We start from the raw sequence: 22915 nt of genomic DNA, 5'->3' as shown, positions 1-22915 counted from the left end.
GCTCGATGTCATAGTAGCCATCGCCACAAACGCAGTGATTACTGTCTACAAGCCCTATACGAAAGAGATGCATGTTTAACGTGTAGTGATTGGACATAAGTCTGGACATCATGCGAATGAAGTCCCGACCTACATCCAACCCCTTGAACCATGCTTTCGTCGATACCTTAGGAAAAATGGAATGTAGCCACCGTCCCAGTTCATCTGAGTTCCATGATGATTGCCAACTGTTGAGTGTTCTCTGACGCAAAATGCTATAAAATTCATCATAAGCAATTGGTCTTTCATAAATATCGCCATCAATAGCACCCACCTTAGCTAAAGAGTCAGCCTTTTCATTACCCGGAATCGAGCAATGAGAAGGGACCCACGCTAAGGTAACCCGGTAATTTTTATCTGTTAAAGCACTTAAAAACCGCCGTATTTTCCCCAGGAAATACGGGGTGTGCTTCACAGGCTTCATCGATCGCAGAGCCTCAATGGCACTGAGACTATCTGTGAAGATGAAGTAGTGGTCTTTGGGTAGGGTTTCGATGATTCCAAGAGAGTACTGAATAGCAGCAAGTTCTGCGACGTACACGGAAGCAGGAGCATCGAGTTTGTAGGAGGCGGTAAAATTTTCGTGGAAAACACCGATGCCAGTGGACTCATCTAGATTAGATCCGTCAGTGTAGAACCTTTTATCATAACTAACATGTTTAAACTTATTGGAAAAAATCTTAGGGATCTCTTGGGGTCGCAATTGATCCGGGATACCAGAAATGTCTTGTTTCATGGTGGTGTCGAAGAATATAGCATTATTAGAAGTATCTTAAAGTGCGACATTGGAGGAATCGTATGAAGAAGGATTAATATCTTGAGCCATATAGTCAAAATATAAAGTCATAAATCTGGATTGAGATTGAAGGTCGACCAACCTCTCGAAATTTTCAATTACTAATGGGTTCATAACTGTGCACCGAATTAGCAACCGGTAAGAGAGATTCCAAAAACGATGTTTCAACGGAAGAATACCCGCTAACACTTCAAGACTCATCGTATGGGTCGACTGCATGCAACCCAAGGCAATACGCAAACAACGATATTGTATTCTTTCTAGTTTCAAAATATGCGTGTTCGCAGCGGAGCGAAAGCAGAAACAACCGTACTCAAGAACTGACAGTATTGTTGTTTGGTATAACCTCAGAAGGTCTCCTGGGTGGGCTCCCCACCAGGTTCCGGTAATCGTACGAAGAAAATTAATCCTCTGTTGGCATTTTCGTGTCAGATACCTAATATGACAAGCCCAGGTGCATTTAGAGTCGAACCAGACCCCGAGATATTTACGACTAAAACCTGAGAGATCGTTTTACCCGTTAGTAGGAGCTGCAGCTGAGCTGGGTTATGCTTCCTAGAAAAAACGACCAACTCAGTTTTCTCCGGAGAGAATTCGATACCCAGCTTAAGAGCCCATTCAGACAAATTGTCTAAGGTATCTTGCAATGGTCCTTGCAGATCGCTAGCCTCGCTACCAGTAATGGATACAACGCTATCGTCTGCAAGTTGCCTTAGCGTGCATGAATTTGCAAGACATTCATCGATGTCATTGACGTAAAAATTATATAAGAAAGGACTTAAACATGAGCCCTGGGGAAGGCCCATGTAACTAATTCGGGAAGTTGTCGAATCGCCATGTGAGAAATACATATGCTTTTCTGACAACAAGTTGAGCAAAAAGTTATTCAAATTTGGTGAAAGTCCCTGCGAATGAAGTTTCGCGCTTAAAACTTCTACAGAGACAGAGTCAAAAGCCCCCTTAATATCCAAGAACGCAGAAGCCATTTGCTCTTTCCGAGCAAATGCGACTTGAATTTCAGTAGAAAGCAACGCTAGGCAATCGTTCGTCCCTTTGCCCCGGCGAAAGCCAAATTGAGTATCTGAAAGTAAACCGTTTGTTTCGACCCATTTGTCTAACCGTAAGAGGATCATTCTCTCCATTAATTTCCGGAGGCAAGAGAGCATCGCAATCGGCCTATATGAATTGTGATCAGAGGCAGGTTTCCCGGGTTTCCCAATAGCAATGACTTTTACCTCCCTCCAGTCATGCGGAACAATATTTAGCTAAAGAAACTTGTTGAACAAATTCAACAAGCGTCTTTTTGCAGAGTCGGGTAGATTCTTCAACAGGTTGAATTTTATTCTATCTAACCCTGGAGCCTTATTGTTGCACGACAGGAGAGCCATTGAAAATTCCAACATCGAAAATGGAGGCTCTTCCGTAGTTACTATAAACGCGTCGCGAAAGGTTTTCTGTTCCGGTACAGAGTCCGGACAGACCTTTTTGGCAAAATCGAGTATCCAGCGATCTGAATACTCCTCACTCTCATTCGAAACGTCACGGTTCCGCATGCGCCTGGCGGTATCCCAAAGAGTGCTCATCGCTGTTTCCCTCGACAACGCGTTTACGAACCGCCGCCAGTACCCGCGATTTTTCGCCTTTACTAAGCTCTTCATCTGCCTCGTACTTTCGAAGCAGGTTGACAGTGCCGTACTCCCGGTAGTCCTTATACGCCGCGGACCTTCGCACGTACAGCTCAGAGCACTCTTTGTCCCACCATTTGTTGGGAGGGCGCTGTCTAATCGTTACCCCGGGTATCGGTTTCGTCTGAGCTTGAGTCGCGGCGTCGATTATCAAGCCAGCTAAGAACGCGTATTCTTCCTCCGGAGGAAGTTCCTCGTGAGTCTGTCAATTCTGCTATATCAAGGAGTTGCTTCTGTTCAATCCGCGCGGATGGGGGAATATATAACGAAACAAGGCAAAGGTCTTTTCCATTCAAATTCGTTTGAATGGCAACAACTTCAATATTCGAGATCGAGGGGAGGTCGATTCTGAAAAAAGAATAGCACTTTTTGATCCCTAAAAGTACCCCTCCACCGTGTGAGTCTCGATCTCGACGAATAATGTTAAAATCGTGGAAATTTAGTTGATCGTTCGAATTGAGAAAGGTTTCACAAAGCGCGAATGCGTCACAATTGTATGTATTCATCAAATGAGAAAATAAATCGAATTTGGGGATGATACTTCTGCAATTCCACTGTAATACAGTGAAAAAATTCCTAACCTCTTTCGCCGTATTAGTCATCGAAAGATATAATAGCTGAAATGAGAGCCAAGTTGCTGCTAGTTGCTTCAAAAAGGTTTTCACTGTAGGAAGAGGGGCAAGAAGAATATTTTGTAGGGGATCTGGTATGTTGAATGTTATAAATATCCAGTCCACAATATCAGAAAATTTTATGAACCCTGTTTCTTTTTTATCTTCTGATCGAGAAATGGGTGCACGAGGGGTTTTTGGTGCCCCAGGAAGCGGTGGGTACTCCTGGTTTGATTTGAAATTAAAACCGGGGGGTACTTGCTTCGGTTTTTCTTCACCGCTTCCTTTTTGTGTTGTCTTATTGGTCATTCCGCTAGGGGTTATCTTACGACATTTGCGAGAAAGATTAGAAGAGTTGAGCATTCTCCTCTTCCTAGATCCCTCTGGCAAGGCATAGGAACACCCTTCGACGGGATCGTCAGATGTACCCTCATCAGTTGGCAAGAAGGAAAAGATGTTTCCTGTCAAGGATGGCTCAGCCCTCTTAAGCATTTCTGCAAAAGAGCGCTTTGATCGTTCCTTAAGGGAACGCTTAATTTTTTCCTCGCGCTGTTTGTACGCGGGACATGCCGGAAGGTCATGCCGAGTTCCCTCGCAATAAAGACACTTTTCAGTATCCCCACTGCAAGCGTTCTCAGCATGCTTGCCTCCGCGCTTGCTACAGCTTGCCTTGTTGCAGCAGTAGGTGGCTGTGTGACCTAACTGCTTACAGTTTTGGCAATGCATGACCCGCGGTACGAACAGGCGTACAGGTAGACGAACCCTGTCCAAGCGGACGTAGTTCGGCAGCGCGGATCCGGCGAATGTTACTCGGAAGGAATCCGAAGGGAGGAATTTCTTCTTTCCTTCTTCGATGGATACTGAATGCAATTGCTTGCAATCCAGTATCTTTACACTTTGCATCAAGGGGTTTTTAAAACAGCCAACTCCATGACGCAAAATGTCATCGACAGTGAGGTTCCCCTCGGTAACCACACCGTCGATTTCTACATCCTTGGCAGGGATGTACACGCGATACTCTCTCGTGAAGAGCTCGTAGCCAGCAATTTCGTTTGCTTGCTTCAAGCTACTCACGACAACTCGCAGTTTGTTCGGCCTCACCTTCGTAATCTCGGTTACGGCCGAAAAATGTTTTGCCAGGTCTTTGCCAATTTGAATAATATTCAATGGCTTCTTTATGGGCCGGAAAAAAACAACGTAGGGACCGCTAGCGGCATCTGGGTAAGCTTTTACCCGTACTTCCGGTACTCTTGGTACAGGACTTGGCAAAGGAGAGGGCACAGGGGAAGGTAGGGGTGAGCTGATGGGAGAAATTTCAATTTCTTCCCCGTTTGTTTCCACCTCCAGGAAAAGTTGCACCTGCATGTCGTCCATTTTGCGGGAGCGTTACGCTCTACCGCACACAAACGAAAAATATTCGAATATGGGGGTTCAAGTAGTTGATATTAAATTTTAAAAACAATTTTTCAATCTACAATGGATCAAATAAAAAAAAGACAGTAATACTAATTCTAATAACAATAGTAATAATAATAATAATAATAATTGTAGTAATAATAATAATAATAACAATAATAATAATATCAATAATAATATTAATAATAATATTATAACATAGTAATAATATTGATAATTATAGTAAAAATTCTAAAGGTAATACTTCACCGAACGTCTAAGTCACGACCTCACGGCTGATAGTTGGATTAATCGAGTGTCTCCGCAGAACAAACAATGACGATCCAGCTTCGTGTTGTGACACAGTGGCCGTATCTTACACGCGACCTTGTAGATGCCACTTGTAGTTGACTTCCACTCGCTCGATCGTATGGTGGTCCGTGCTGCTAGCGGGGTAACAGCGGTGCGGGAGAATTATTCTTGCTGATATATCAGCTGCGTATCGAATCACTGGCGGGGTAGCCTGCCCCTACCAGTGTGCAGATGTTTCTGCCGATATACAACAGGCTATTGTTATCGCGCAACACAAGAACTAATCGACAAAAAAACACCCGTACGATAACTCGTGTATTGTTATTTTACGAACTCAAACGGAGATAAACAATTTGCGTCTAATCGAGATGAAAGCAAAACAACGAATGTAATAATATTGATAATAATAGTAAAAATTCTAAAGGTAATACTTCACCGAACGTTGAGAAGTGTTGAGAAGTTAGTAGCTTAAGTATTTATGATAAATATTAGTAAATAATGAGTATGTGTGTCCAATCACAAATGGTGACTTCTCAACACTCTTAGTAATTTGTAATTTTAATTGTTAGGATTTGTTTGCTTTCGCAATTAGGACTTATCATTCGTAGAGATTTAAACCTACTTGTCAAGAAAGGAAAGTAAACTTACTACTAATTTAAATGCTGACTTATTGGCTATAAAGAGAGCTTATCGTAGCAATTGAGGATTGCAACGATTTTTGTCGAAAATTGTTAATAATTTTATTTGACATAGCTTCTAATGGTTCAACACCAGTAATTCTATGTAATTCGAGTGTACCAAACCAAGGAGGACGCTTCAAAATCATTTTCAGAATTTTATTCTGAATCCTTTGGAGCGTTTTCTTCCTTGTTGAACAGCAACTTGACCAGATCGGTACAGCATAAAGCATTGCTGGTCTAAAAATTTGTTTGTAAATCAAAAGTTTGTTCTTTAAACAAAGTTTAGAATTCCTGTTAATGAGAGGATATAAACATCTCGTATATTTGATGCACTTGGCTTGTATACTCTCAATGTGCTCTTTGAAAATAAGTTTTTTATCGTAAATTAGTCCCAAGTACTTAACCTTGTCAGACCAACTTAAAATAACCCCATTCATCTTGACAACGTGATTATTGTTTGGCTTGAGGAAAGAAGCCCTAGGCTTATGAGGAAAAATTATCATTTGAGTTTTAGAAGCATTGGAAGAGATTTTCCACTTTTGCAAGTAGGAAGAAAAAATATCTAAACTTTTCTGCAATTGACTGCATATGACACGAAGGCTTTTTCCTTTTACGGAAATGCTTGTGTCATCGCAGAACAATGACTTTGTGCATCCTGGAGGCAAATCAGGAAGATCTGAAGTGAATATGTTATACAGGACTGGGCCCAAGACAGAACCTTGAGGCACACCTGCTCTGACAGGAAATCTATCAGATTTTGAATTCTGATAGACAACCTGCAGAGTTCGATCAGTAAGATAATTTTCCAAAATTTTGATTAGGAAAATTGGAAAATTAAAAGTTTGCAATTTCGCAATCAAACCTTTATGCCAAACACTGCACAACGAATGCTTTTTCTATGTCTAAAAGAGCAGCTCCAGTGGAATAACCTTCAGATTTGTTAGCTCGTGTCATATTAGTAACTCTCTCTCTAATTTGGGAAAATATGCAATTTTGAAGCAACAATTGAAAATTTTCACTCAAAATTCCATTTTGCTCTCAGGGAGATGTTTGATTAGTATATTAAAGATTCCATCGTCACCAGGTGCTTTCATATTTTTGAAATTTTTAATAATTGATTTAATCTCATTCAAGTGAGTTTCTCGTTCGTTGTTTTGCTTTCGTCTCGATTAGACGCAAATTGTTTATCTCCGTTTGAGTTCGCAAAATAACAATACACGAGTTATCGTACGGGTGTTTTTTTGTCGATTAGTTCTTGTGCTGCGCGATAACAATAGCCTGTTGTATATCGGCAGAAACATCTGCACACTGGTAGGGGCAGGCTACCCCGCCAGTGATTCGATACGCAGCTGATATATCAGCAAGAATAATTCTCCCGCACCGCTGTTACCCCGCTAGCAGCACGGACCACCATACGATCGAGCGAGTGGAAGTCAACTACAAGTGGCATCTACAAGGTCGCGTGTAAGATACGGCCACTGTGTCACAACACGAAGCTGGATCGTCATTGTTTGTTCTGCGGAGACACTCGATTAATCCAACTATCAGCCGTGAGGTCGTGACTTAGACGTTCGGTGAAGTATTACCTTTAGAATTTTTACTATTATTATCAATATTATTACTATGTTATAATACTATACTTTTTATCGACTGTTAGTTTACTCAGGGGAGTTTCTTTCGGCTTCGCAGTCTTTAAAATGTGAAAAGAAAACGATATTTTTCTCTTACACCGACGTTTAGAATTATATATATTCTTTATCAAGGCTCTACAAGTAAATTAAGATCAAAACGATTTTTAGAAACAAATACATAAATTATGCACATAACATCATTACCGAGAGGACCATTTTCCTGTGAAGTGGTTCTTCGGCTAGAGCATTAATTGTCAAAACAGAAAGTAATCATCCTAACAGAACATCCAAAAATACATTAAATTAGCTAAACATGATATTAAATACAATTCATGCTTCTTACATTATGCAAATTAAAAAAAAAAACAAATTAAAAACTGTACACTTTAACGAAGCGGAACTCGTAGCACTCTCAATCATACTAAACCATTTTTTCCGTAACCAGCAACCTTGCATGCAAACTCTATTGCGCACAAGTTATGCTGTGTGACACTCGGTGGAAGCTGTCAGCGACCGTTGACGTTTGCTGTTGTTTATTTCTGTACTCCGCTTGACGTGTTGCATGATTGCTGTATATGTTGTGCTTAAGCCTTCAACATCACTGCGTTTGTTTACCGTATGATCGTTCGTGATAATGTGGCACATTTCCAACACGTTCAACGCTGTTTTTCGCCTATGTTCATCCAGGATACACACCTCATTCAACTTGAATGAATGGTTCTCGTCGATGCTGTGTTGGAGTAAAGCAGTTTTTTCCCTCAGGTGATGTATTTTGGCAATAGTAGATGGGCTGGTGGCATGTTCGTTTGACTTGAGCTCATCCAGTTTTTTAATGTTTGACCGGTGGTTGCTGATTCTTGTTTTGAGATGCTGTGTAGTGAGTCCAACATAGCACGCATCGCAGTTGGCACAGGGAATTTTGTAAATGACGTTGCTGCGATCTAATGTTGCGATCCGATCTTTGGTGTTCGTGAACAAATGGTTTATGGTGTGCTCATTACGTGTAGCGAGGGTAATTTCTGGGAAATCTATACGCAGTGATTTCTTTATGCGCGCCGTTAATCTGTCGATGTAGGGCATAGGTTTGTATGTTGTTGGCAATGTTTCTGCTGGGGCATCTTGTACGTTCTTCCTCATTAGTCTGTTCTGCAATCTATTTCGCAGCGATAAAGGATAGTGGTTGACCTTAAGATGTTCGTCTATGATGTCGTTGATCGCTTTTGGGGGGAGGTTTGTGCTGAGTTTTCGTACTCTCATGATAAAGTTGGCAACCACATTCATTTTCATATGCAACGGGTGACAAGAGAAAAAGTCCAGGAATCTACCCGAGGCCATGGGTTTGGAATACCATTCCGTTTTGATGGACTGGTCTGCTTTGCGGACTAGCACCATGTCGAGATATGGAATTCTACCTTCCTCTTCTCTTTCACACGTAAACTGTAGGTTGCTGTCATAGCTATTAAAAACATCTAGAACTTCTTCGACTTTGTCTGCGGGCACAGCAAGGATTAAGTCATCTACATATTTTTTCAAAAGTGGGAGCGGGAAATTCAACCGTTCTACCACTTCTTCAAGCAATAATTCCATAACTAAATCAGCTGCAGTTGGCGAGAAGGGATTCCCCATGGCGGTTCCAGAGATCTGTTTGAAGTACTGTCCACGAAATGAGAAGTAGCTACATTCCATGCAGAAATTTACAATTTCAATGAAAAAATCAAGGTTGATTTTCGTGTGTCGTTTGATCCCATTTGGTTATTATTGTGTGTATTACTAGACTCCTGGGTATGCAAGTGAATAGAGATACCACATCCAACGAAATAAGAATGTAGCTTGGTGGTAGTCGTACCGTATTAATGTACTCGCAGAAACTGAAAGAGTCTGTTACATTATACTCACACTCAATCGATGCTCGCACGATGCGTCCAATATATTTAGACAGCATGTATGATGGTCCTCCGATGTTGGGTACGACTGGCCGGAGCGGTAGGTCCTGCTTATGTGCTTTCGGTAGTCCATATATTCTTGGGCAATGCGATGACAAGGTGCGTAGCTGATAGGCTGTTGTTGAATCAATCAACTTTAAGTTTAGCAGTCGATTTACCAAATCGTTGTTTTGCTTTTGAAAACCTGATGTGGGGTTGGATTAAAGTTGGAATTATTGCTTGAAGAAGTGGTAGAACGGTTGAATTCCCCGCTCCCACTTTTGAAAAAATATGTAGATGACTTAATCCTTGCTGTGCCCGCAGACAAAGTCGAAGAAGTTCTAGATGTTTTTAATAGCTATGACAGCAACCTACAGTTTACGTGTGAAAGAGAAGAGGAAGGTAGAATTCCATATCTCGACATGGTGCTAGTCCGCAAAGCAGACCAGTCCATCAAAACGGAATGGTATTCCAAACCCATGGCCTCGGGTAGATTCCTGGACTTTTTCTCTTGTCACCCGTTGCATATGAAAATGAATGTGGTTGCCAACTTTATCATGAGAGTACGAAAACTCAGCACAAACCTCCCCCCAAAAGCGATCAACGACATCATAGACGAACATCTTAAGGTCAACCACTATCCTTTATCGCTGCGAAATAGATTGCAGAACAGACTAATGAGGAAGAACGTACAAGATGCCCCAGCAGAAACATTGCCAACAACATACAAACCTATGCCCTACATCGACAGATTAACGGCGCGCATAAAGAAATCACTGCGTATAGATTTCCCAGAAATTACCCTCGCTACACGTAATGAGCACACCATAAACCATTTGTTCACGAACACCAAAGATCGGATCGCAACATTAGATCGCAGCAACGTCATTTACAAAATTCCCTGTGCCAACTGCGATGCGTGCTATGTTGGACTCACTACACAGCATCTCAAAACAAGAATCAGCAACCACCGGTCAAACATTAAAAAACTGGATGAGCTCAAGTCAAACGAACATGCCACCAGCCCATCTACTATTGCCAAAATACATCACCTGAGGGAAAAAACTGCTTTACTCCAACACAGCATCGACGAGAACCATTCATTCAAGTTGAATGAGGTGTGTATCCTGGATGAACATAGGCGAAAAACAGCGTTGAACGTGTTGGAAATGTGCCACATTATCACGAACGATCATACGGTAAACAAACGCAGTGATGTTGAAGGCTTAAGCACAACATATACAGCAATCATGCAACACGTCAAGCGGAGTACAGAAATAAACAACAGCAAACGTCAACGGTCGCTGACAGCTTCCACCGAGTGACACACAGCATAACTTGTGCGCAATAGAGTTTGCATGCAAGGTTGCTGGTTACGGAAAAAATGGTTTAGTATGATTGAGAGTGCTACGAGTTCCGCTTCGTTAAAGTGTACAGTTTTTAATTTGTTTTTTTTTTTTTTAATTTGCATAATGTAAGAAGCATGAATTGTATTTAATATCATGTTTAGCTAATTTAATGTATTTTTGGATGTTCTGTTAGGATGATTACTTTCTGTTTTGACAATTAATGCTCTAGCCGAAGAACCACTTCACAGGAAAATGGTCCTCTCGGTAATGATGTTATGTGCATAATTTATGTATTTGTTTCTAAAAATCGTTTTGATCTTAATTTACTTGTAGAGCCTTGATAAAGAATATATATTATTCGAAACGTCGGTAATAGGGAAAAATATCGTTTTCTTTTCACATTTTAAAGACTGCGAAGCCGAAAGAAACTCCCCTATGTTATAATATTATTATTATTATTATTGTTATTGATATTATTATTATTGTTATTATTATTATTATTACTATAATTATATTATTTTTATTATTATTATTATTACTATTGTTATTAGTATTAGTATTACTGTTTTTTTTTATTTGATCCATTGTAGATTGAAAAATTGTTTTTAGAATTTAATATCAACTACTTAAACCCCCATATTCGAATATTTTTCGTTTGTGTGCGGTAGAGCGTAACGCTCCCGCAAAATGGACGACATGCAGGTGCAACTTTTCCTGGATGTGGAAACAAACGGGGAAGAAATTGAAATTTCTCCCATCAGCTTACCCCTATCTTCCCCTGTGCCCTCCCCTTTGCCAAGTCCTGTACCAAGAGTACCGGAAGTACGGGTAAAAGCTTACCCAGATGCCGCTGGCAGTCCCTACGTTGTTTTTTTCCGGTCCATAAAGAAGCCATTGAATATTATTCAAATTGGCAAAGACCTGGCAAAACATTTTTCGGTCCTAACCGAGATTACGAAGGTGAGGCCGAACAAACTGCGAGTTGTCGTGAGTAGCTTGAAGCAAGCAAACGAAATTGCTGGCTACGAGCTCTTCACGAGAGAGTATCGCGTGTACATCCCTGCCAAGGATGTAGAAATCGACGGTGTGGTTACCGAAGGGAATCTCACTGTCGATGACATTTTGCGTCATGGAGTTGGCTGTTTTAAAAACCCCTTGATGCAAAGTGTAAAGATACTGGATTGCAAACAATTGCATTCAGTATCCATCGAAGAAGGGAAGAAGAAATTCCTCCCTTCGGATTCCTTCCGAGTAACATTCGCCGGATCCGCGCTGCCGAACTACGTCCGCTTGGACATGGTTCGTCTACCTGTACGCCTGTACGTACCGCGGGTCATGCATTGCCAAAACTGTAAGCAGTTAGGTCACACAGCCACCTACTGCTGCAACAAGGCACGCTGTAGCAAGTGCGGAGGCAATCATGCTGAGAACGCTTGCAGTGGGGATACTAAAAAGTGTCTTTATTGCGAGGGAACTCGGCATGACCTTCCGGCATGTCCCGCGTACAAACAGCGCGAGGAAAAAATTAAACGTTCCCTTAAGGAACGATCAAAGCGCTCTTTTGCAGAAATGCTTAAGAGGGCTGAGCCACCCTCGACAGGAAACATCTTTTCCTTCTTGCCAACTGATGAGGGTACATCTGACGATCCCGTCGAAGGGTGTTCCTATGCCTTGCCAGAGGGATCTAGGAAGAGGAGAATGCTCAACTCTCCTAATCTTTCTCACAAAGGTCTTAAGATAACCCCTAGCGGAATGACCAATAAGACAACACAAAAAGGAAGCGGTGAAGAAAAACCGAAGCAAGTACCCCCCGGTTTTAATTTCAAATCAAACCAGGAGTACCCACCGCTTCCTGGGGCACCAAAAACCCCTCGTGCACCCATTTCTCGATCAGAAGACATAAAAATAACAGGGTTCATAAAATTCTCTGATACTGTGGACTGGATATTTTAAACATTCAACATACCAGATCTCCTTCAAAACATTCTTCTTGCCCTTCTCCCTACAGTGAAAACCTTTTTGAAGCAACTCACAGCAACTTGGCCCCTCATTTCAGCTATCGTATCTTTCTAAGACTAATACGTCGAAAGAGGTTAGGAATTTTGTCACTGTGTTACAGTGGAACTGCAGAAGTATCATCCCCAAATTTGATTTATTTTCACATTTGATAAACACATACAATTGTGATGCGTTCGCGCTCTGTGAAACTTTTCTCAATTCAAATGACCAACTTAATTTCCACGATTTTAACATCATTCGTCGAGATCGAGACTCACACGGTGGAGGGGTACTTTTAGGGATCAAAAAGTGCTATTCTTTTTTCAGAATCGACCTCCCCTCGATCTCGAATATTGAAGTTGTTGCCATTCAAACGAATATGGATGGAAAAGACCTTTGCCTTGTTTCGTTATATATTCCCCCATCCGCGCGGATTGAACAGAAGCAACTCCTTGATATAGCAGAATTGCTTCCCGCACCTTTTATGATTTTGGGAGATTTTAACTCTCACTGTTCGCTATGGGGGTCGCTGTACGACGACAACCGATCTTCTTTAATTTGTAACTTGATAGACGACTTCAATATGACACTTTTGAATACTGGGGAAGCGACACGTGTACCTAATCCTCCAGCACGTGAAAGCGTGCTTGACCTATCCCTCTGCTCGACATCACTAGCGTTAGCGAACCCACAACAAACAAGTCCCAACAAGTGGTGGGACAAAGAGTGCTCTGAGCTGTACGCGCGAAGGTCCGCGGCGTATAAGGACTACCGGGAGTACGGCACTGTCAACCTACTTCGAAAGTACGAGGCACTGGGCAGGCAGATGAAGAGCTTAGTAAAGGCGAAAAAACGCGGGTACTGGCGGTGGTTCGTAAACGCGTTGTCGAGATAAACAGCGATGTGCACTCTTTGGGATACCGCTAGGCGCATGCGGAACCGTGACGTTTCGAATGAGAGTGAGGAGTATTCAGATCGCTGGATACTCGATTTTGCCAAAAAGGTCTGTCCGGACTCTGTACCGGAACAGAAAACCTATCGCGACGCGTTTATAGTAACTACGGAAGAGCCTTCATTTTCGATGTTGGAATTTTCAATGGCTCTCCTGTCGTGCAACAATAAGGCTCCAGGGTTAGATAGAATAAAATTCAACCTGTTGAAGAATCTACCCGACTCTGCAAAAAGACGCTTGTTGAATTTGTTCAACAAGTTTCTTGAGCTAAATATTGTTCCGCATGACTGGAGGGAGGTAAAAGTCATTGCTATTGGGAAACCCGGGAAACCTGCCTCTGATCACAATTCATATAGGCCGATTGCGATGCTCTCTTGCCTCCGGAAATTAATGGAGAGAATGATCCTCTTACGGTTACTCAATTTGGCTTCCGCCGGGGCAAAGGGACGAACGATTGCCTAGCGTTGCTTTCTACTGAAATTCAACTCGCATTTGCTAGAAAAGAGCAAATGGCTTCTACGTTTTTGGATATTAAGGGGGCTTTTGACTCTGTCTCTGTAGAAGTTTTAAGCGCGAAACTTCATTCGCAGGGACTTTCACCAAATTTGAATAACTTTTTGCTCAATTTGTTGTCAGAAAAGCATATGTATTTCTCACATGGCGATTCGACAACTTCCCGAATTAGTTACATGGGCCTTCTCCAGGGCTCATGTTTAAGTCCTCTCTTATATAATTTTTACGTCAATGACATCGATGAATGTCATGCAAATTCATGCACGCTAAGGCGATCTGCAAGGACCATTGCAAGATACCTTAGACAATTTGTCTGAATGGGCTCTTAAGCTGGGTATCGAATTCTCTCCGGAGAAAACTGAGTTGGTCGTTTTTTCTAGGAAGCATAACCCAGCTCAGCTGCAGCTCCTACTAACGGGTAAAACGATCTCTCAGGTTTTAGTCGTAAATATCTCGGGGTCTGGTTCGACTCTAAATGCACCTGGGCTTGTCATATTAGGTATCTGACACGAAAATGCCAACAGAGGATTAATTTTCTTCGTACGATTACCGGAACCTGGTGGAGAGCCCACCCAGGAGACCTTCTAAGGCTTTACCAAACAACGATATTGTCAGTTCTTGAGTACTGCTGTTTCTGCTTTCGCTCCGCCGCGAACACGCACATTATAAAATTAGAGAGAATACAATTTCGTTGTTTGCGTATTGCCTTGGGTTGCATGCAGTCGACCCATACGATGAGTCTTGAAGTGTTAGCGGGTATTCTTCCGTTGAAACATCGTTTTTGGAATCTCTCTTACCGGTTGCTAATTCGATGCACAGTTATGAACCCATTAGTAATTGAAAATTTCGAGAGGTTGGTCGACCTTCAATCTCAATCCAGATTTATGACTTTATATTTTGACTATATGGCTCAAGATATTAATCCTTCTTCATACGATTCCTCCAATGTCGCACTTTAAGATACTTCTAATAATGCTATATTCTTCGACACCACCATGAAACAAGACATTTCTGGTATCCGGATCAATTTCGACCCCAAGAGATCCCTAAGATTTTTTCCAATAAGTTTAAACATGTTAGTTATGATAAAAGGTTCTACACTGACGGATCTAATCTAGATGAGTCCACTGGCATCGGTGTTTTCCACGAAAATTTTACCGCCTCCTACAAACTCGATGCTCCTGCTTCCGTGTACGTCGCAGAACTTGCTGCTATTCAGTACTCTCTTGGAATCATCGAAACCCTACCCAAAGACCACTACTTCATCTTCACAGATAGTCTCAGTGCCATTGAGGCTCTGCGATCGATGAAGCCTGTGAAGCACACCCCGTATTTCCTGGGGAAAATACGGCGGTTTTAAAGTGCTTTAACAGATAAAAATTACCGGGTTACCTTAGCGTGGGTCCCTTCTCATTGCTCGATTCCGGGTAATGAAAAGGCTGACTCTTTAGCTAAGGTGGGTGCTATTGATGGCGATATTTATGAAAGACCAATTGCTTATGATGAATTTTATAGCATTTTGCGTCAGAGAACACTCAACAGTTGGCAATCATCATGGAACTCAGATGAACTGGGACGGTGGCTACATTCCATTTTTCCTAAGGTATCGACGAAAGCATGGTTCAAGGGGTTGGATGTCGGTCGGGACTTCATTCGCGTGATGTCCAGACTTATGTCCAATCACTGCACGTTAAACACGCATCTCTTTCGTATAGGGCTTGTAGACAGTAATCACTGCGTTTGTGGCGATGGCTACCATGACATCGAGCATGTTGTTTGGTCGTGTACCGAATACTGTGGTGTTAGGTCCGAGCTTATAGATTCCCTTCGGGCCCGAGGAAAACAACCGAACGTACCCGTTAGAGACATTCTGGGAAGCGGTGATCTCCAGTACATGACACAGCTATACTGCTTTCTGAAAAACGCTGACATTAAAATTTGAAATTTTCTTTGTCTATTTGTCAGATTAAGGATACAAATATGCTATGCTGAAGACACGGAAACGAAGAGCCCGCATCTATGCTTACACAAATATTTTGAACCCACAACAAACAAGAATACAATTGCTCACCAGTTGAAAAACAAAGTTCCAAAATACTTTTAAGTCAAAATTGTATCTCCCCTCCTTCCACCTTTAATCCCCACTAGCTCGTAGTCGGCCGCGAGAATAAAAAAAGGCCTCCCTCTTTTCCCTGCTAACGTAGAATTAATACGAATTGTACTTGGCTCAGTAAAGCAGAAAATGTATCGTGCCGTGTCAAATAAACTAATTTTAAACCAAGTTAGTTACAATTATTTCTGCAGGTAAAAAATTCTGGGAAGAAATTAAATCAAATTGACGTGGGACTTCATTTTCAATTGGACTCACAAAATTCAAATTTGAGTTATGAACAGTCTTAAACTGCTGAGCAAGTCTTTGAGCCTTTTGTTCATTGGATACAAGAAAACGTTCTCCATCTTTGAAAACTGGAATAGGCTTTGAAGGTTTCTTAAGAATCTTCGACAGCTTCCAAAAGGGTTTTGAATACGGTTTTAATTTTTCAACTTTAGTCTCAAAATTTTGATTTCTCAGAAGAGTAAATCTATGTTTAATCTCTTTCTGTAAATCTTTATAAATAGTTTTAAAAACAGGATCACGAGAACGTTGATATTGACGACTGCGGACATTTTTCAAACGAATTAGAAGTTGAAGATTTTCGTCAATTATTGGTGAATCAAATTTCACTTGAGCCTTTGGAACAGAATAATTCCTGGCATCAACAATTGCATTCCGCTTCAGAAATAATTTCTATTACGCCACTGCATCATACCAGTGAAATAAAAGAAGGAAACATTTATTTGATGTTCGTTAAGACTAAATTTGAATATTTTTTCTGTGATTCGATTATCCAGAATGAAATTTCTCTTGATGTTCCGGATTATCGAGTCCGACCTGTACTGTGAATGAAAATTCAAACAACCGGACGAGTTTAATAGTTTGTTTTGGAAAGTCTTCGGGTTTTACGCCGGGAGTGCTTTAGGGATACCATCTGGGGGTAAAACAAAATAATTTTAGCAGGCAAAATTTTGTCCATTTTTAAATGGCAAAACTTCACGAAAAGTTAATCAATTTTGACGAAACAGGTTTGAAAACTATCCTAGTTTCCTAGTATTACTCGAGAACTAGACGTAACCAAGGGACACTGGAAATGTTTCGGATTTCCGGAGTGTGTGTGTCAAAGTGTACGTTTTAGAACTCTTTCTGACATCTTGTTTTTCTTAGGTTTATATGTTGCCAATGAATTAGAATTTATTTCGAGTTCATTGGTACCCAAAGTTTGAAAATTCGCTAAGGAATCTTCGAGGTATGAATTAATTGAGAATGGGTGTTGGTTTTGGCGGTTTTTCCCCTGTTGGGTACAAATTTTCTTTGAGCTTGCGGCACCCTAGCAGAACTCAATAAAACATTGTGGGTGTGTAGGTGATTAAACTGAGCAACTTTGCAAACTTGCGTTTGAAAATTTGTCTGGACTAACATTTGAAAAGGTCAGAAAGTATTCTATGCGTTAAAAAATGTACACTTCCCAAGCAGCATTAATCGCGAACACAGACGGAACACGACGAGTGATCAGACAAGACACTTATTGCTCTTACAGATATAAAAGGATAATATAATAATTACCTTTCGTCTACCGGTTTCGGGCTACATATTGCCCATCGACAGGACGAGATCCCATGTCCAACTGGTTAAAATTCTCGTACGTTATATCGCACGCGTCGAAGAGAGTGAGCTGGAGATTACTTTCTCCCCGTTGTCAAGTTGAAGAGAATTGAGTTGATCGGTGCATCGTCTTCGTTCATCAATGGTTGTTTGGCCGTCGCAATGTACATTGACTCCCAAGCATTGAGGAGACCAGTTTTATTGATGCTTTTGATCAGACCCGCCTTATCCCAATCGATCTCGTGTTGGTTACTCACTGTATGTGTTGCTACACTGGATTCACTCGTTTTGTTCATTTCTACTGCTCTTCTATGCTCTTTAAGCCGCACTTTAACTTTTCTTCGTGTTTGCCCGATATATACCGCGTCGCAGTCTTTGCACGGTATTTTATAAATTCCAGCTTGTTCGTCTTGTGGAACTTTGTCCTTCAGGTTAACCAGAAGTTCACGTAAAGTGTTAACGCTTTTATGTGCAATATTTATTCCATATCTGCGGAGGGTATGCTTCAGTGGATTCGTGATGGTAGGGTAAAACGGGAGGCTGACTCTTCGAATCTCCTCATTTTCCGGTATTAAAGTGGTAGCGTCTCGTCTGTGTTTCTTTCTTTCGTGCTTACGGAGGATTTTGTCGACGAACTGTTTGTCGTACCCGTTCAATTCGGCTGCTTTATATATTGTTTCTTTTTCTGCTAAAAACTCTTGTTCTTCCATCGGTATGTTGAAGATGCGATGGGCCATGGAATGAAAAGCGGCCTGTTTTTGACCACCGAAATGGTTCGAATCAGCTGTGATGTAACGATCTGTTGATCTGTAAGAGCAATAAGTGTCTTGTCTGATCACTCGTCGTGTTCCGTCTGTGTTCGCGATTATTGTGCTAGTTCTTACGTTAGCGTTAAATCATTGTAAAGTCCCAAGCAGCACTTGCAACATGTTTTCAAATGAGACTACTCAATATTTGTTCTTTTGAAACCTTTTCAACGGTGCAAGAAACTTTCCCGGTTACTTTGAAGAAATTTAAAAGAATTGAGCAACATTTTGTTATTTACGTGTATCATTCTCGTAACTGAACACTAGAAATTGCTCAATAGTGCAATCTATTCCCAACTGCATATTTCATGATGCTTTTAAATAACGATAATGTCACATGATGTTGCATATTGTTGTTTCACAAATGTTTTCTTCTAAGGAAAGCAAACTAGTGATGAAAATGTATTGCAACATTTTGTTAAACCATATATTTGCTAAAATTACGACACAATATACCGCCATCTTTAATATAAATTAATGATAAATGATTATTGTTGGAAATATGGTTTTGTTATTCCATATTTCGCATGATTAACGCTGCATATCCACTGAGCAAGGTTTTCTGAACTATCGTTCCCCAAAACATTGTTTACAATTTGGTGAGTTTGAATCATAATATTTTTTTTACAACACTTTATGAAGAGCGCGTGAATAATTACGAAGTAAAAACATTTTTTGTACGGTAGATTTTGAATCGCAGATAGAATTACATACCTATCAGAAGCGTAAGTAGAGAAAAAATTCGATAGATTTGAGATTTTTTATAATGTATGTAGTTATATGAAACTTCGCGACACCATCACCGAAGAGTAATGAGAGTAAAGGTAAACAAACTAAATTTTATTTCTCCTCTCTTTTTTCCCTATACTGCAGTGGCTATCGAGGCAGATGATTTCATATAGCACTGTTAGTTGCATATAGGCTCCACCTCTTGCGCTTTATTACAATCTTTGAATGCTACATTGAGAGTTGCATTTGCTTCATTGCAAAAATCCGAAACATTTCCGGTGTAGGTTGGTCACGCCAAGTAACTAAGTTGTCGAATTTATTTGTTCTTAGGAAACTAAAAACTATAAACACAGACAAACAGACGTACCACTGCATACAAAGTTTTAAGAAAATTGTGGTTCCGACTAGAGATCCTCAGAGGGAGAGATAAGCGATGAAAAAAACCGCTGATTTGGCAACTCGGTTTCACATATCAGAGGTGCCAGATCTCTTCTCAAAGCGCAATGTTCACTAACTTTTTTATTCGGCTCGTATAACTGATGGTGACGGTGGAAGTCCTGGGGAATAATAAAGTGCATCACAAAAACCGTGAAGGTGTTAAATTTTATGTTTATGTTTAATTTTATATACTTTCATCATTATTCTGTAGACCATACAAAGGGTTTGTAATTCACCAGTTAAAAATCACTGTGATGAAGCAACTTTGGAGCATTCTCAATTCATGTTTTAGAAATAAAACATGAAAAACGTGTAAAAATAAATATATTCTTTATTGAACCTTATTCAATGTGTAACCTTTCTTGTTCGTTTGGCTCGAATTTTGATATGTTCGTTTGGCTCACAACACTCTCTTCGCATATCTCTCCCTCTGAGTATTGCTAGGTCCGACTAACTTGTGCGACACCCAGAGATGCCAGACTTTTTTTTGGCAAGTCTGTATAATCCATAAAAATGTCTGTATAAGTCTGTATACCGCTGCGAAAAAAAGTTACCGATACATTGATACCTAATTATTTGTCGACCTGTCAGATTGTTTTGTTTTACTGCTCGTTTTGATTGTTCTTTTTCGAGTCTATCATAGTTGGTCGATTAATCGATAACTAATTTATCTTTTAAATCTAAGTAACACATAGAAGCAAGAGTCTTTCCCGTGATAAAAATCGTCGTTCGTCGTAATGTAGCTAAACTAATACATGATGGCGGAAGTCTCGCGGTTATAAAAATAGTACCTTCAAGGTTTGGGACATTTTAAGCAATTCTTCAACGTTGGATATTGCTCCGAATAGAACAAACGGTCTTTTCACCAATATAACCTGCATGGCAATCGATCGAGACAATCAGCTGTTTGTTACTGGGGGCGAAACAGGCAGATCAGTGCCCACGGGGCCGATATAAACCCCGATAGCCTGACTCGATTCCCGTTGTCATGATTTCACTCTCAAAAACGCAAGATTAATATGTTCTGCAAAGTGTTCAGTTCCTAGTTCACTTTTTCCAGCAACGGCTACAGTGACTTTTGGTTTTTGTGTTCGTTTTTTTGTGTATACTGGTAAAACCATTATGTAGAATATCAGATATCTGTGTAATATCTGTATTATACTAAATGTCTGTATAAAATCTGTAGGCTTATGCGTGTCTGTATCGCAACACAGAAAGTCTGTATAATACAGATTTGTCTGTATATCTGGCATCTCTGGCGACACCTACTAGACATATTCCGCAAAAGATAAACTTTCAGCTTTCCTGCTGATTTTGGCAGCACGGTGCTCGAAAACTGTCAACTGAGTTCAAAGGAAAAGGCACATCAGCGCCACCACCCCTGCGGCGGGAATATTCCGCATAACTGAAACTCATTTGAAATTACCGTTATTTTGATCCACGGAAATAAATCTCGTGGTACGTCTGTTTGTCTGTGCTATAAATACCAAGTTAGCTATTTTTTCTCAGAAACTCAGTGACACCCACGGCGAACGTTCTCACCACCCCCAACAATGCTTAATCTTGTCGTATACACGGTAAGAGTCGAAAACCCATTAATGGGTATTGTTGTACCCATTTTTTGTGTCATATGCGGCTGTCAAAAAAATGGGTAAATTTAAAAATGGGAAATGGGTAACATTGTACGCATTAGAAAGATATGTTCTTAGAAAAAAATGGGTCATTTGTACTCCAAATACTCCAAGCATCGTTTTAGCACAGACTAACAGACGTAACACTGGAACCTGGCTCCATCGCCACAAAAAACGTTCATTTCAAATTTTCAATCGAATTACAGTCATCGCGCGAAAACGTCGTCTGGGGCGCTGTCATGCAATCTCATACATATTTTGTAGTTCCCCATTTGACACATGCAGTAACGCTGGCGCTGATGTCGAAATACATGACGCAGCGCGAACACGACAGCAGATGGTGCTAGTGTTACTAACGTAAAGTACTGGAATCATCCAAACGATGATTTTATTGAAAATTTGTTCGACGTGTTATGTCTGTTAGTCTGTGGTTTAAGTTTGCTCTGTCTATTTGTTCGCACGCGTTACTTCCACCACATACATAAGACATACGTAACACTCAGGAAGAAATCTTCCGAAATCTTCAAAAAAGTTGGTACAAAATGAACTACTCGAATGGTACCACACCCCGAATAAAATCACTGTTTAAGTTGTTTTTGAAGGCAGTGTACCTGCGCAGCCCTGCATTTATCTCGTTCCTACTCGAAAAATGCTGCATTGATTTTGTAAATAACTTTGACAGTTCCTTATGAGATTTTTTTTGGGGCTCGATAAGGCCGAGAAAAAAAAATTCATTTGGTTCATTATTTATCGAGAAGTTTTACAGGGCGAGGTTCGGAGTACTATGGGATAACGTGTACCAGAAAAAAACGCCAGTGTTACGTTACTATGGGTAAATCGAGTTTACCCACTAAATGGGTTGGCTCACTTTTTGACGAAATGGTTGAAAAAGTACCCATTAATGGGTTTTCGATTCTTACCGGGTAGCAGCACCCAACAAACACCTAGCGGCAAAAGCAATTCCTGGGGTAGGGTAGGCAGAGATGCCAGATGTTTTTGAAAAATGTCTGCAACTGCTCGAAAAATCGGAAATATATGCTCGAAATCTGAAAAAAATCTATCCGTGATTCGAAAAACTTCGCTCACGTAGGCAAAAGTCTGTAAAAATCTGCACACAATTTGAGAAAATCTGCGCAAATATAAGGAGATTATGACAAAAATCTGCAGAAGCTGTAGAAAAACTGCAAATATCGGCAAATCAATAACTATTCGCACACGGAATCTAAAAATCTGCGTTTTGCAGACAAATCTGCACATTTGGAATACCTGAGGGTAGGTGAGGTCTAGCAATACTCAGAGGGAGAGATATGCGAAGAGGGTGTTGTGAGCCAAACGAACATGTCAGAATTCGAGCCAAACGAACAAGAAAAGTTATACATTAAAAGGTATTGCAATAAGGTTCAAAAAAAAATATATTTATTTTTACACGTTTTTCATGTTCTCCTGCTAAAACATAAATTGAGAATGCTCCAAAGTGGCTTCATCACAGTGATTTTTAACTGGTGGTTCACAAACTTTTTGTATGGTCTACAGAATAATGATGGAATCATATAAAATTAAACATAAACATAAAATTTAACACCTTCACGGTTTTTGTGATTCATTATTCCCCAGGACTTTCACCGTCACCATCAGTTATACGAGCCGAATAAAAAAGTTAGTGAACATTGCGCTTTGAGAAGAGGTCTGGCACCTCTGATATGTGAAACCTAGTTGCCAAATCAGCGG

At 40.6% G+C, this 22915-nt stretch overlaps 1 protein-coding gene across 4 annotated transcripts in view; it reads right to left on the bottom strand.

Annotated features, from left to right (window-relative positions):
- Window positions 1-22915, bottom strand: part of LOC129718832 (protein max) — a 143879-nt gene that overhangs the window by 117084 nt on the left and 3880 nt on the right. The gene's annotated exons all lie outside the window — the stretch shown is intronic.

The sequence above is a fragment of the Wyeomyia smithii genome, chromosome 1 (genome assembly GCF_029784165.1).
Source record: "Wyeomyia smithii strain HCP4-BCI-WySm-NY-G18 chromosome 1, ASM2978416v1, whole genome shotgun sequence".
Lineage (NCBI taxonomy): Eukaryota > Metazoa > Arthropoda > Insecta > Diptera > Culicidae > Wyeomyia > Wyeomyia smithii.
The sequence above is the reverse complement of the archived record's forward strand: the minus strand, read 5'-3'. Positions and strand labels throughout refer to the sequence as shown.